This window comes from Eschrichtius robustus, chromosome 15 (assembly GCF_028021215.1).
Source record: "Eschrichtius robustus isolate mEscRob2 chromosome 15, mEscRob2.pri, whole genome shotgun sequence".
In the NCBI taxonomy this organism is placed as follows: Eukaryota; Metazoa; Chordata; class Mammalia; order Artiodactyla; family Eschrichtiidae; genus Eschrichtius; species Eschrichtius robustus.
In genome coordinates, this window is record NC_090838.1 from 21,186,846 (window position 1) to 21,202,065 (window position 15,220).

A 15,220-nucleotide genomic window follows, 5' to 3' on the forward strand; every position below is an offset into this window, starting at 1 on the left:
TTGTGCATGTGTGTGGCGGGAGGTATGTGTGTGGGGGGTAGGTCTGAAGGACTGCTTTATGTATGATAAGCTAAATTAATTTCCCCCAAATTATGAAAAATAGATATGCCTATTCTAGATGATTTTAATCGTAGAAATTATGAAACAGACATAGTTAACTATCTTTTATTATCTTTCCTAGCTTGTTCTTTTTAAAAACAGCTTGAAAGATACTGGCGGTAAGCCCTCTTTTCAGAGTGAATTATCATGGACAATATTTAAGAATTACTGAGCTGGGCCTGAGCTACTTTATGTCCCTAAATGCAAAATACAAAAATCCAGACCTGTAAAACAAATGAATCAGGAGGAAATTATGTTTCGCCAAAAGAGTCCCAAATAGGTTCTTTCACCCTTTCTCTGTGCTCCAGAATCCTGTCATTGCTGTCATCCCTGTGTGTTGTAATTATCTGTAATATGCAGGCCTCTCCCTGGACACCAGACTATGGGCTCCTTAAGGGCAAGGCCTGACTGTATTCTTCTGCTTTCCCAGAGCCTGGCGTTGACCTGGAATGAGAGTAGCTGGCCAGCAATTGTTTGTTGAATGAATAAGTGATTGATACTTATCCATGCGGTCTCTACATCCAGCTGTGTATCAGATTCATCTATGAAGACTTTTTTCAAATGCAGAGTTGAATCAGCATCTTGAGGGTCAGAAGTCCCTGGCCCTGGCAGCAGCCCTTTGTACTGTCTGATTTATAAAGGACTTGGCCTCTAATGCTCCCTGGGTGAAAGGAGTCCACCAGTGGCAGCAGTCCTATGTCCTACTCTGGCCCACTGCCTCAAATTCCCATTGGCCCTGTACCTTAAAATCTCACCTCTGTTCTACTTGGGGTTCTCAGGGACCCCCTCTCCCATGCTCAGTGCACTTCCCCTGGGATCCATCTTCCTGGGGGCTCCAGTGCTCCGGCTGTTAGGCAGCAACTGATAAGGCTCCCCAAACCCACCCTGAAGAGCCTGGCTGGGGCTCCAGGCAGAGGCTGGCCCACCTCAGGCAGATGTCCCTTAAGGTCTCCCTGAGGATATGCCTCCTTCCCAGTCCAGGCGCAACAGATCAGACCCCCGGAAGGCTGAGCTGTGAGGAGTCACAGTAGCCATGGCCCAGCCTCTGCTGACGCAAGGATGCCGCCAGGCCTACTGAATACTCTGGCATCCCAGGCCACACCTGCCCACTTGAGCCAAGCCCTGGGAATAGAAGTGATTGGTGGACCCGCCCTACTTTCTCCTCTGAGAATTACTCCAGGGCCCTGCAGGTGATGCTTCACTAATGAATGGGGAGCCCCATCCTCATAAACGCTTGCAGGGTCCTCTTGGGGGGACTCTGGTGGCAGTCGGGGCCTTTCTGAAGAGAGTGAGCACATCCAGCTCACCATCCCCATGCACTTGAGCCCTGCCAGGCCAGGCCTGCTTCATTTGTGGTTATTTTTATTGAAGTATAGCATACATACAGAGAAGCGCACAGGTTCTAAGGTACACAGAATCATCACAACTGAACACACCCTTGTAACCAGCACCCAAATCGAGAAACCAAACATTGCCAGCACCCAGAAGCCCCCCTTATGCCCCCTCCTAGTCACTACTCCTCACCAAGGATAACAACTATCCTGACTTCTAATACCATAGTTTTTAAAAAATAACAGCTTAATTGAGATATAATTCACACTCCATACAATTTGCCTATTTAAAGTTCAGAAGTGGGTGGTTTTCAGTATATTCACCATAGGTTTTGACTGTTTGCTTTATGTAAATGAAATCAGGCAGCCTGTACCCTTGCGTTGGCTCCCTTTGCTCAACATTATTTTTGTGAAATTCACCCATGTTGTTGCATGTTGCACTTCATTGCTTCATAGTGTTCTACTGTACAAGAGCCCACAGGGTACCTGGACATCCTGCTATCACTGGGCATCTGGGTGGTTGCTACTTCGGGGCTATTACAAATGCTGTTGCTGTGAATGTTCTCATACATGTCTTTTAGTAAACGTGTGTGCACATTTCTACTGGGCATATTCCTGGGAGTGGGATTGCTGGGTCATAGAAGACACACATGTTTAGCTCTAGGACAGACTGCCAAATTGTTTTCCAGTTTGGTTGTAACAGTTTAAACTCCCAGGAGGAGAGTAAGAGAGGACCCAGTATTTACCACCAACATAACCCTGATTACCACAACAGTCCATGCTGGGGTCCATTTTGCAGTGTGCACCAAAAATTGTATGCAGTGTGCAGCCTTGCACCAAAAATTGTAGCTTGCTGGTTACTCTCCCCACTTGGGAGATCTTTAGTCCAGGGTCGGATGCCACACTGTCACTACCAGCCTCTGGGAGAGCAGGCTGGCCTTTCTTTGTTTTATTTTCCACATTGTCATCTGCCGGGGCCTCATTAGCCAGGAGTGACGAGTTTTCCCCTGAGAGCCTTCAGCTCTTTATAGCAAATGAAGACCTTTGCACGTGCATCTTTGTGCAAGGTGGTGGATAACTTTTGATCTTTTCCAGGCTTCTCATCCGTGGAAGCAGCTGTCTCTGGAAAAGCACAAAAAAGCCCCTGTGTGATTAAGGGTCCCAGTTCCTGCAGGATCAGACACCCCCAGTCCATGCCAGGCCCAAGTTACAGGAAATTTAAGGCCCATAAACCCCAAGCCACTCTGGCTGCTCGTGTCACCTAAACTGACCTTTTGTTATATCCACCCCCTAAGTAAGATCGCACCTTGTCCTTGTGCCGCAGCTCATATTGAGCGTCTGTTTCATAACACAGCCCCTGACGCAGTCCTCCCCAGACCCCTCTGGGAGACCCTGTCCAGAGTCCTGCCTCAGACATCCCAGCCTCCCAAGAACTGGCTTCCCGCCCCTGTCCCCCCTCCCCTCCACTCCTGGATTGCTCCTCCCTGTTGGTGCTCCTACAGCTGGATATTTTGGCTTCCTCTTATCTCTAATTCCTGACAATCTCCTGGGGAGAGAAAATGCTCTCCTGTTGCACTACTGATCTCAGGGATGTGTGGATTTAATTATTCACACAGCCTGTGGCACTCAGGCCGAGGCTGTGCACCCTGATAGATTGCCGCTGACCTACTTTGCACCTTCTAAGAAAGGTAACAGTTGATCTGCTTCAAGCATCTGGGTTTATAATAGAATAATAACCCCAAGGAAAAGCTCACCCTTGTGATTAGCCTATAGAGAAAGAGAGATCAAGTTGCGCCTTTTTTTTCCCGTCTGACAGATCCGAAGGGCCTTGAACTCTGCACCCCCTGAGCTATGGGCTGCCTGTCAATTGGGCAGCAGCAGCCAGGGCTGGGAAAACAAAACCGTTGAAAGCCTGGCTTTTCTGAGAGCATCTGGGTCTCCATTGTACTGGGTCTGAAGGGGTTTCTCTAGCGCTTCTTTAACACACGCTTTGCCCGCCTCTGCTTCTGTTAGAGGCTGGGGCACGCTCTGCCTGGCTCCCCTGCCTCTGCCCCCCTTGCTCACAGCCCGGGCACTCCATCCTCCTCCCCGCCTCCTCCACACCCCCAACCTGCAGGCCCCTCCCTCCCAGAGGCCCAGAACCTGGTCTCCAGAGATGCCAAGACGCCCTGCTTGTTAAAAATGCCCCCATGGAGGAAGGGGGTTATCTCCTGTGGGATGGCAGGAGCAGGAGGGGAGGGAGGAGAGCCAGTGACACCAACCGTGTTAATAAAGGTCTAGGATTTCACTTGGGTCACGGGGGTCTTTTATCATTATCCTGCTTAGCTTACTCATAAGTTATGCTTATTCTTTGGTGTGAATCTAATATTACGTAATAAGAATGTTAATGCAGGCTGTTGAGCTCCACCCCACCAGTGGCTCTCCGTGGCCCGGTGGGAATATCAGAATCAGGCTTTTTAAACTACAGGCACAGCCCCTTCACTAAGATGGTGATAGAGGGGGCAGCAGGGACAATGGGGAAATGCTTCCTAGATGCCTTTTCTGCCTCCCACTCCTCCAAAAATAGACTGAGAACCACTGTCTAGGCCAATGGTTTTCAACCTTTGGAAGCAAATTACAGTAAAACTACTTGGGGAATTTTTTTTTTTTTTTTAAACATCTTTATTGAAGTATAATTGCTTTACAATGGTGTGTTAGTTTCTGCTTTATAACAAAGTGAATCAGTTATACATATACATATGTTCCCATATCTCTTCCCTCCTGCATCTCCCTCCCTCCCACCCTCCCTATCCCACCCCTCTAGGTGGTCACAAAGCACCGAGCTGATCTCCCGGGGAATTTTTTAAAAATACATGTCCAGACCCCTCCTCTCTACTGCCTGCACCCTCCACCCCAGACTAATGAAATCAATGTCTCTAGGTCTGCCTCTTCCCCCATCTGTATTTTTTTTTAATTTAAAAAAAAATTTTTTTTTTTTAATTTATTTTTTGGCTGTGTTGGGTCTTCATTGCTGCACACGGCTTTCGCTAGTTGCAGCGAGTAGGAGCTACTCATCGTTGCGGTGCGCGGGCTTCTCATTGGGGTGGTGGAGCTCAGGCTCTAGAGTACAGGCTCAGCAGAGCCTACATGGGCTTAGTTGCTCTGCAGCATGTGGGATCTTCCCGGACCAGGGATCGAACCCGTGTCCCCTGCATTGGCAGGCAGATTCTTGTCCACTGCACTACCAGGGAAGCCCATGTATTTTTTTTTTAAAGCATCCTTGATGATCCTAACACTAGCATGCGGATTATTAAGGAACTTTCTCGGCTATTTTGAATGGCATGTTGTCTTGGCTGTTACTCCTGTTGCCTGTCTGACCCTCACCTTATGTGCCAGAATGACATCTGAATCCCCTTTGAAAACTTGGGCTTGTCTTGCCTCACCCTTGCCAGTATTATTTATTTGTTCCTCTCCTTCTATTTACATTATAGGGTCCCACTATTGGGTTCCCAAGCCCCAGCCTGGGGCCTAGAACCCCTGTACTTGCTAAGTGTCCCTGGTGCTGTGCTCTGCCCTCCTGTCTGTACGGCATAGACATCATCAATGAGCGGCGAATTGGCCATGGTCAAGATGTCATCAAATAGAAATCCGGCTGGGTCTGTCCCTCTTCTTTGATGACCCAGAGACTCCCTCTTGTCTGTGCCAGGGCCATCTGGTCACTGAGACAGCCTCCCACTAACTCAAAACCATCAGCAGCAGGACATCTATTCTTGTAGTCAAACCACACGGGGAGCCAAATCCTAACCCGAAGAGTGTTTGTCTAGAACAGGATCAGCCTAGCAGATGTACAGTGGCACAGGCTAGGTGGCCTGCCACTTCCCGCCCCCGGTGGAGGGTCCTGACCCTACCTAGCTCCTCCCACTGCAGAGGACTAAACCTATCAGAATCCTGGGATAAGACCCGCTGGGACATAAATAAATTCCCTTTGGTGTCCAGCCTGCCAACCTTCTTACCAAGGAGCCCATTTATCCATTGGGCAGACTGTTTTTGCTATTTTGCCTTTGAAACTTGCTCTTTTGGCTTTAAACCTTTAAATGCCGCTCACTTCCTTTCTTCTTTTTTCTTGACTCTGTTATTCTGTCCATTTCTGTTTAATTCTAGCCAAAATGTCTTTCCAGTCTTTTTGCTCGCAGTAACACTTCCTGCTCATCGGGATCCAGACCCATACAGTCTTGCTTATTAATTGATGTTCCCAAGTTCACTTCATTCCGGTAAAAAACTAGAGGGACCTTAGAAATATAGCCCCACCCTCTCATTGATAGGGAGAGAGAGTGAATGAGTTGCCCCAAGTCCCAGAGGTAGTTGGACCAGACTGTAAGTTTCTCAGTCTGAGGCCCTTTTCACCACACCACTCAGAGGATCCTGAAACCCCAGATTCTGGACAGTCACCCCTTTCAGACAGCCTATGACCTCTCAGTAGGCTGCATGCAAATAGTTAACTCGACACTGTGTGGCTTGGAACTTGCCTGGACCAGATAAAGGCATCAAGGAACTGATGCATCAGGCAGACAGCAGAGTAAGCTCTCCGCCTCCCCAAGATGGCAGCTTTATAACACACCACTGTCCCTAGAGGAATAACACTGATGTCAGTGCCTTAGAACTGACAGTTTTTACCATTTACAAATGGTTGTTGTGGGGATTAAATGAGTTGATGCATGAAAAACACTTCACACAGTGCCTGGCACAGAGTACGTGCATGATAACTGTTAGTCCCCAGGCTGTGAGTACCTGCTTCCACCCTAGGCCTGGCCTTGCCTCTGTCTGATTTCTAGGGTTACTTGATCCACCCACTTTGGCTTTGCAATGAGATTGTTCTACTGTCCATCTAGTACCTGTGCTGCCTATGTCCCCGGCTTTGCCAGCAGGGTCATGTCCTGCTTGAGAACTTGCAGTGCCTCCCTGTTGTCTACTTTGGAGTCCTAGATCTTCACCCTGGACAGCTCCCCATCTGACCTTGCCCTCTCCATCCAATCCTCACTGCCGACATGTGCCCATCCATCAGGAAGGGGGTTTTCTCAGCCCCCTTCGCTATGAATGTCCCATGCTCCCTCCTGCCATTCCTTCCCACCCGTCCACAGAAGACCTTCACGACTTACCAAGCTCATGTCACATTCTTCCTCCAGCTAATTCAGCCCCAGGATCCACTTTCTTCTCCTCAGCTGAAATAAAGTGTCATCCTGGGGTTTTCAAATTGTTTCCTATGTAAAGTTTGTCTCTCAACTGGATTGAAAACTTTGAGGGGCAGAGACCACAATTTATATTTAACTCGTGACTCACCACAGACTCACAAAGATTTAAACATGTAGTACAATAGATGCTCAAGAAATAGATGAATGTCTACATAGGGTGGCAGTCGTGAGCACAGGCTGGGGTGGACGGCCAGAGTTTGAATTTCAGCTCCACATTTACTGGTTGTGTGATTTGGACAAGTTAATCTCTCTCTGTCTTTCAGTTTCCTTCTCTGGAAAATGGAGATTATGATAATACTTTATGTGTGTTGAGATACTACTGGTAAAGAACTTAAAATAGTACTTGGTAGTTCCCTGGCAGTCTAGTGGTTAGGACTCGGCGCTTTCACTGCCGTGGCCAGGGTTCAGTCCCCGGCTGGGCAACTGAGATCCCACAAGCCACGTGGCCAAAAATAAAATATGAATAAAAATCTTAAAATAAAAAATATATTTAAAAATCGTACTTGGTGCTTACTAAGCACTATATGAGTGTTTGTTAAATAAATAGATCATGATGATTGAGGACCAACCCCTGGAAAATCCATTTGTGCAGTTTCCTCACAAGCATACGTATTAAAGTGTTAGACATCAAATAGGAATTACAAAATTGGTTTCTATCTCTACTGTCAGGGTTGACTGTGTGTGTTATAGATTTCAAATGGAGCCTAAATAGTACTGGTGATGACTTCTAGATAATTTTCTTTCTCCTTTCTTTCTCTTCGAAACAGAAATATCCAGTCATAAACTCAGCAGGTAGCAGGAGCTATTTAAAGATGTCCTGCTTCAAATCAGGTATCTCGTATAACAAAACCTTGCTGGCAACTTTCACTGTACATCTACGTTAATTGGTAGGCCAACATGTAGGCCAGGTTGACTCTTCTTAGAACAAACGTAAGAGAGATCTATCATTTCTTACAAATTTTTACGTCTAGCATTGGAAAAAAATCTCCTATGGTGACCAAGCAGCTCCTCAATTCCTAGAATAAGAGTGTTTGCAAAGAATTGATCTATACAGAGAGATTATTGCTTTTGAAAACCTTTGGTTCAAGAATAGAGATAAATGTACCCTTTGTGATTAACCCCAGCATCTTGGAAACCTTTCATACCTCATACAAGCTCTGCTTTTATACTCTCATCCAGCGTCTCTGGGGTTTAAAAAAAAGATAGAAGAAAAATACATCGTGTATTGTATGTATACGTCAGTGATGCATATAGTACATGAATGATGTATTTTTCTTCTTCCTATTTCTTTTCTTACAGACTGAATATTTTTTAATATTTCAAGAAATATTTGAATATGGCCTTATGGAAGGCTTCAAAAATCTCAGTTGAAAATATCTCTTCTCCAAAACCTCACTGAGGTTGCCTCCTATCTGAAGTGGCCATATTTCTGTGTTGAATGTCAGGTGCACATCTTAGAATGGTTCACTGGCAGGTAGAAATGTGTGTAGATGCTGTATCTTCTCCCCTAAGTGGTTTCTGCCTCATTGTTCCCTCAGGTTATCCCTATAGCCAACCATGTTTTTCTCTCCTTCTGATCCTTTTTTATTTCTTGTTAATTAAAAATTAGGAGATGTAAGGATCCCTAATTAGTGACTATGTGAGGATAAAGCTGTAGGCCAGCTATAGTTAAGAACTTTCTCATTCACCAGTGTGGTTCTTTTTTTGTTTGTTTGTTTGTTTTGGCTGTGTTGGATCTTTGTTGCTGCACGCAGGCTTTCTCTAGTTGCGGCGAGTCAGGGCTACTCTTCGTTGCGGTGCGCGGGCTTCTCATTGCGGTGGCTCCTCTTGTTGCAGAGCACAGGCTCTAGGCGCGCGGGCTTCAGTAGTTGTGGCTCGCGGGCTCTAGAGCGCAGGCTCAGTAGTTGTGGCGCATGGGCTTAGTTGCTCCGCGGCATGTGGGATCTTCTTGGACCAGTGATCGAACCCATGTCTCCCGCATTGGCAGGTGGATTCTTAACCACTGCACCACCAGGGAAGTCCCTCATTCACAAATGTTTATCTCTCACACTACACACACACTCACACACTTAGACACTTTCACATACTCACTCTCACAGTCGCACACTTACGCACTCTCACATACACACACATACACTCACTCATGCACACAGTTTTAGAGCTGGAAGTGCCACTGGAGATTAATGAATTCAACCCCTCATCTATGAATAACTTTCCTCTTTAGATTTAAACTCTCTACAGTGTTCTCAATATTTAAAAATTAAATTAAACTTGGTGTATGTTAGTGAACTCTGTTCTTGGGAAGAGTATGTACAGAATGAAGAAGGTCATGATTGGGTAGCCCAGGAAGCCACTTTTTTTTTTTTAAATCTATGTGTTACGCTTTTTTTTTTAAAACAACTTAAGGTATAATTGACATACAGTAAGCCACACATTTTTAAAGTGTATGGTTTGATACACTTTGACACATGTATATACTGTGAAGCCATCACCATTAATATAATAAACATATCCATTTCCACCCCCACCAAAGTTTCTTGGTGTCCCTTGTAATCCTTCCCTGCGCTGGCAACCACTGATCTGTTTTCTGTCACTATAGATTAATTTGCATTTTCTCACATTTTTATATAATGGAAAATACAGTATGTATTTCTTTTTTGGTCTGGTTTCTGACTTAGCATTATTAAGTTTTTGGCAACTACAGATAAAGCGACTATGAATATCTGTGTACAAGTGTTTGTGTGGACATATGCTTACATTCCCCTGTGTAATTACCTAGAAGTGGGACGCCTAGAATATATGGTAGGTGTACATTTAGCTTTTTAAGAAATTGCCAACCTGGTTTCCAAAGTGGTTGTAACATTTTCTGTTCCTTCCAGGCTCCACATTTTTGCCATCACTTGTTATGGTCAGTCTTTTTAATTTTAGCCATCTAACAAATGTATCAGTGGTAGCTCACTATGGTTTTAATTTGCATTTCCCTAGTGTTGAATGTCTCTACATGTGCTTATTTGCCCTCTGTATATCTTTGGTGAAGAGTTCACATCTTTTCCCTATGTTTTGAGTCATTGGTCTTCTTTTTTTTTTTATGAAATGTAAAGAATAGGTAAATCTTTATTTTTTCCTTTCTAGTTTTATGGAAATATAGTTGATATACAGCACTGTATAAGTTTAAGATGTACAGCATAATGATTTGACTTACATACATCATGAAAAGATTACAATAAGTTTAGTGACCATCCATCATCCCATATAAATACAAAATAAAAGAAAAAGAGGGACTTCTCTGGTGGTCCAGTGGGTAAGACTCCATGTTCCCAATGCAGGGGGCCCAGGTTCGATCCCTGATCAGGGAACTAGATCCCACGTGCATGCCACAACTAAGAAGCCCACATGCCACAGTGAAGGTCCTGTGTGCCACAACTATGACCCGGAGCAGCCAAAATAAATAATTTTTTTTAAGAAAAAGAAAAAAAATTTTTCCTTGTGATGAGAACTCTTAGGATTTACTCTCTTAATGACTTTCACCTATAACATCCAGGAGTGTTAATTATATTTATCATGTCATACATTACAACCCTAGTACTTATTTACCTTACAACTGAAAAATATGGAATGCTTCAGGAATCTGTGTGTCATCCTTGTGCAGGGACCATGCTAATCTTCTCCATGTTGTTCCAAGTTTAGTGTTGCCAAAGTGAGCACTGTTTGTCTTCTTTTTATTGGGTTGTCAGAGTTGTTTATATGTTCTAGCTACAAGTGGTTTGTTGGGTACATGTTTTGCAAATATTTTCTCCCAGGCTATGACTTACCTCTTCATTTTCTTAACAATGTCATTGGAAGAGCAAAAGTTTTTCATTTTGAAGTCCAATTTATTCTTTTTCTTTCATAGTTTGTTTTTCGTGCTGTAATTGAGAAATTTTTGTGAAATCCAAGGTCACTGAGATTTTCTTCTATGTTTTCTTTAAGAAGTTTTATAATCTTAGCTCTTACATTTAGGTCTATGATTCATTTTAAGTTAGTTCTTATATATGGTATCCAGTAAGGTTTGAGGTTCAGTTTTCTTACATATGGCTATCCAATTGTTCCAGCACCATTTGTTGAAAAGATCATCCCTTGTCAAAAATCAGTTGACCATATATGTGTGGGTCTATTTTTGCACTCTCTTTTCTGTCTTTTGATCTATGTATCTATCTTTACACCTATACCACAATGTCTTGATTATGATAGCTTTACAGCAAGTCCTGAAAGCCGGTGGTATAAGTCTTCCAACTTTGTCCTTCTTTTTCAAAGTTGTTTTGGCTATTCTATCTCCTTGGAAGCAAACTTTTTTAGTGCAGGCTGTAAACCAAAAACTTAAGAGAACAGTAAACTGAGTGCATTAACCAAGCACCTGGTAAACTTTCTCAGCCCTTAGCATGGTCCCTTTCCGTTAGCCAAAAGTTAAGAATTTTCTTTAGAATTTTCTAAAGTTATTTGGAGAGAAAAAAATCTGTGATGTGTGTGTGTTAAAAAGAACTTAACTGGGTGCTGGGGGTTCAGATGAGGTCCATGAGGATGTTCCATGATACTTGGCTACATATTGATCTCGATATATTATCTTCACATGATCCATATCTTTATGTATAATAAATTGTGATGACGTCATAGGGAAGAGTCCATTCTGCTCCCTCTTGCTCCCTCTTTGTCTTACATTTAGAGTCAGTGGAGAACAGAAGTGGGCCGGGGAGTTCTGAGCGGACTAGGTTAGGATAAAACTCACATGAACTGAAATTCTAACCACTGAGCTCTTGCCACCCTCTCCCTTTCCCTCTGTCAGGTTTCCATTCTGTTTGGTACCCTTTGTTACCACCAGGCCTGGGCTGTAGCTCTTTCCTGGTTTGGTGCCCTGACTCTCACTTTGCCAGGCTTAAGATAACTAGGACTCATATTCGGGAGAGCACTGTCGTTCTGAATCTCTAAGCCCCAGACATAGTGGCCCATCAAAGAGTCTGCTTTTCCTGCTGTGTGGAAAATGCAGTGTTCAGCCTGGAGCGTGTGGAGCCTCTCACGGGCTCTGGGCTCCCAGACCCCCAGGTGGCACCTGGCAGTGCATGGCTCTGCGTAGGACCTGCAGCTAAGCTTCCAGCCGCTGTCCCCTCCAGGAGGGCTGCACTGCCCTGTCAGGCCCAGCATTTCTGTATCCCTTATACGCGTATCGTGATCTTTAAAGCCCCCCTCAGGCAGGCCTTATTTTCCTTCCTTTGCAGGTGGAGAAGCTGAGTCTCAGGGAGTGAAATGCCTTTCCAAGCTAGTAAGTACAGGCATAGGCCTTCCTGCCTCCCAGAGCAGACGCCAGCCCGCATTCCCCAGCACCAGCACCCAGCACGGCCTCAGGACAGCCATCCTCGGCAGCTTGATGGCACTATTATCACTGAGATTTGGGACCAAAATGAAGACTCGCCAACACTGGAGTAGATGAGGGAAGGAGAGCAGATGGGGTTACATGTGGTCTCTTTCTGGATTGTTGACAAACCCCTCTTGTCTGGCATCTGTGGGCAGCCTGGACTTTTAATAAAGATGGTCATGACCTGCTTACCTGTAAACTTTCCCGCTTTGGGATTAGAAGGGGCTTTGCTAAGGAGGAAGATGACAAAGGGCGTCTCCGGGCTCTATTTTAGAACGGTTTCCCCTGGCCCCCTGGCTTCTCAGAAGCTGGCAGCCACGTTCTCTCCGCCACATAACTCCCTCTGAGGATCATCTCCGGTCTCCATGGTAACTGCATGTCGGGAGACAGCCTGCTCTGTTCTGTGGCTTTGTATTAAACACAATGATTTAAATTGGATGCTCGGCAGTGAAGATAATCATTCTGGATTAGAGAGACGCCTGGAGATCCTCATTTCATAATTTTAGATGTTGGCACAATTCTCAGGTTTAGCCCTGTAATTCAAGCCCAAGCCACACCTACCCCTCTGTTTCTAAACTGCAGTTAGGTCCAATTTCACTTGGGCTTTTCTCCATCCTTTGACAGAGGAATCTTGGAGCCAGGGAGCCCCGCAGTCAGACCAGGACTATCCTGAGCTCTAGAAGGGGCGGCATAATGTAAAGGAAACCTAGGGTGCTAGCGGCAGATAGACCCTCATTCAGTCTGGCTGCATGATTTCCTGAGCCCCATTTTTCTTATCTGTAAGACGAGAGGAGTAACCTCTATCCTACAGAATCATATATTTTTAAAATTTCTATTGTGATAAAATATATATAACATAAAATTTATCATTTTAATCATTTTTAAGTGTACAGTTCAGTGACATTAAGTACATTCACAATGTTGTCACCACAATAATCCATCTCCAGAACTTTTTCATCTTCCCCAACTGAAATTCTATACTCCGTAAATACTAACTTTCGCATCCTCCAATCCTCCCAGCCCCTGGCAACCACCATTACACTTTCCATCTCTATGAAGTTGACTATTCTAGATACCTCATAGAAGTGGAATCATACATTTTTTGTCCATCTGTGACTGGCTTATTTCACTGAGCATAATGTCCTCAAGTTTCAACCATGTTGGAGCATGTGTCATAACTTCTTTCCTTTTTTAAGGTTGGATAACATCCATTTTATGTATGTACCACATTATGTTTATTCATCTGTCGATAGACACTTGGTTGCTTCCACATTTTGGCTATTATGTGTAATGCTGCTATGCACATGGGTATACAAATATCTGTTTGAGTCCTTGCTTTAAATTACAGAGTCATTCTGAGGATCAAATAAGGTAATAAATATTAATAATATTAAGAACATTGCACAAAGCAGGCTGTCAGTAAATGTTAATTTCTCTCCTGAACGTGAGTTCAGCCTAGGTGCTAACTGCCACAGTGGTCCGATGGCTTCCGCGGGAGTGGTGTCACTTTTTGCTAGCTTCTGCGTCCCTGGGACATGCTAGTCTGTTGGGTCTGGGAATTAACACAATTCATTCCCAGATTTAAAGGAAATGTCTTAACCACAGAAATGTGCATTGTCTCATGATAAAAACCATGCATGCTTTTACATTTCTCCCACCATTTGGTATTCATGTATTCCTAGTTCCAAAATGAGAAAATGTTAGGGCTGATGTATATACTTCCTTATCTGTTGTCTATTTTAAGTATACCAGGTGGGAGACCCTGAGTCTGCAGTTGGGATTGCCCCAGGCTATGAGGCTCTGTGCTTAGTTACTATTTGTTGGTATCAAATCTATTCTCAGTGTTACGGAGGAGTATGAGATTTGGAATAAAAATACCTGGACCCCAGTCTTGGCCTATGTCTCAAAAACTGAGATGGTGAAAACATCTGTCCAACCCAGTGGTCATGAAGATTAGGTGAGGGCAGCACTCTGCTGTGCAGGTGACCCTCTCCTGGAGCACTTCGTGGGGACCAGGTCCCTGTGTTGGTCTGCATCCCTTCAGGAGATTTTCTCTGGGTCTAGTTTCATCCCAAAGTTTCTATAGTTGGGGTTACTACCCTGCTGCCCTGGGCCCCTCCAGGGTTGAGAATCCAGAGCCGAGGAGCCATCTTTCCCTGCGGGGTCCTTTGAAATTAGCTTTCCCAGGCTCAGCCGGCAGAAGTGCCGCAAGGCCACTGCACAAGCAGCCCTGGAGAGAGCCAGCACCTCTTTGTCTTCAGGAATTTGCAACAGAAAGGAAGGGGGAGCAAGAGCTGTTGCCCAGCCTGGTCTGACCTGTGCCTGACCCAGCTGCTCCCCACAGCTTAGCAGTCAGGCCTGTCCTTTATGGATGGGGCTGAAGGGAGGAGGGCAGATGGGGATTTCACACTGAATCCCTCCCTTTCTCTCACTCTCAGCAGCGCTTGCAGCTGGTTGTGTCCTGTGTGCCCAGGGTCTACCTGTTGAGCCGGAGCCAGGCAGGCTTAAATCAGGGCTTCCCAGGCAGATGTATTCACTGTCCCTGAGACCTGAAGGCTACCCTGGTGTGCTCACGTCTGGGAAGGGGAGCTTGGGTTTCCCTCGAAGGCATCTTAACTTCTAGGGCAGCTCACCTCTTCTTGAAGCCAGTGAGCCAGGGAGATTCTTGCGTTGGTGACAGGGTTTTCTTGGCTTCCATAACCCCGTGCCAGCCTGCTCTTCCTCCTGCCTCTTGGCTCTCCTTCCCAGTCTCCTTCCATGGTCTTGTCTTCGTCTTACTCCTCTCCTCTGTGGTTGCTTCTCAGGATCCTATCCCAGATTGCCTTCTCCCCCTCCCCACCTTCTCTCCCCAGGTGATCTGTTACTGATGACTCCCAGGTTTACAGCTACAGCCTAGACACCTCCATGCACCTGCCCCAAACTCAACACATCCACCACAACCCCACTCCTCTCCCGGGGACCCCTCCTTCCAGGAATGGCACCCCCATCCTCCCAAGCCAGAGCTTACTTGCTCAAGACCACAGGACTCCTCAGCGATAAAGCCAGACCTCGGACCCAGGTGTGCCAGGCTCCAGAGTTCAGGCCTCTCCCACCAGAGCACCCTGCCTTCACGTACCATCGGAGAATCGAACTGTGGCTGTGTTGGGTCTTCGTTTCTGTGCGAGGGCTTTCTCCAG

General features: G+C 45.4%; 1 protein-coding gene and 1 non-coding gene across 2 annotated transcripts in view; one reads left to right on the forward strand and one right to left on the reverse strand.

The window, feature by feature from the left end:
- Window positions 1-15,220, forward strand: part of DPYSL5 (dihydropyrimidinase like 5) — an 86,301-nt gene that overhangs the window by 39,985 nt on the left and 31,096 nt on the right. The gene's annotated exons all lie outside the window — the stretch shown is intronic.
- On the reverse strand, window positions 10,263-10,370 carry LOC137778217 (U6 spliceosomal RNA). Its single transcript, XR_011076796.1, has one exon. It is a non-coding gene; the product is annotated as a U6 spliceosomal RNA (small nuclear RNA).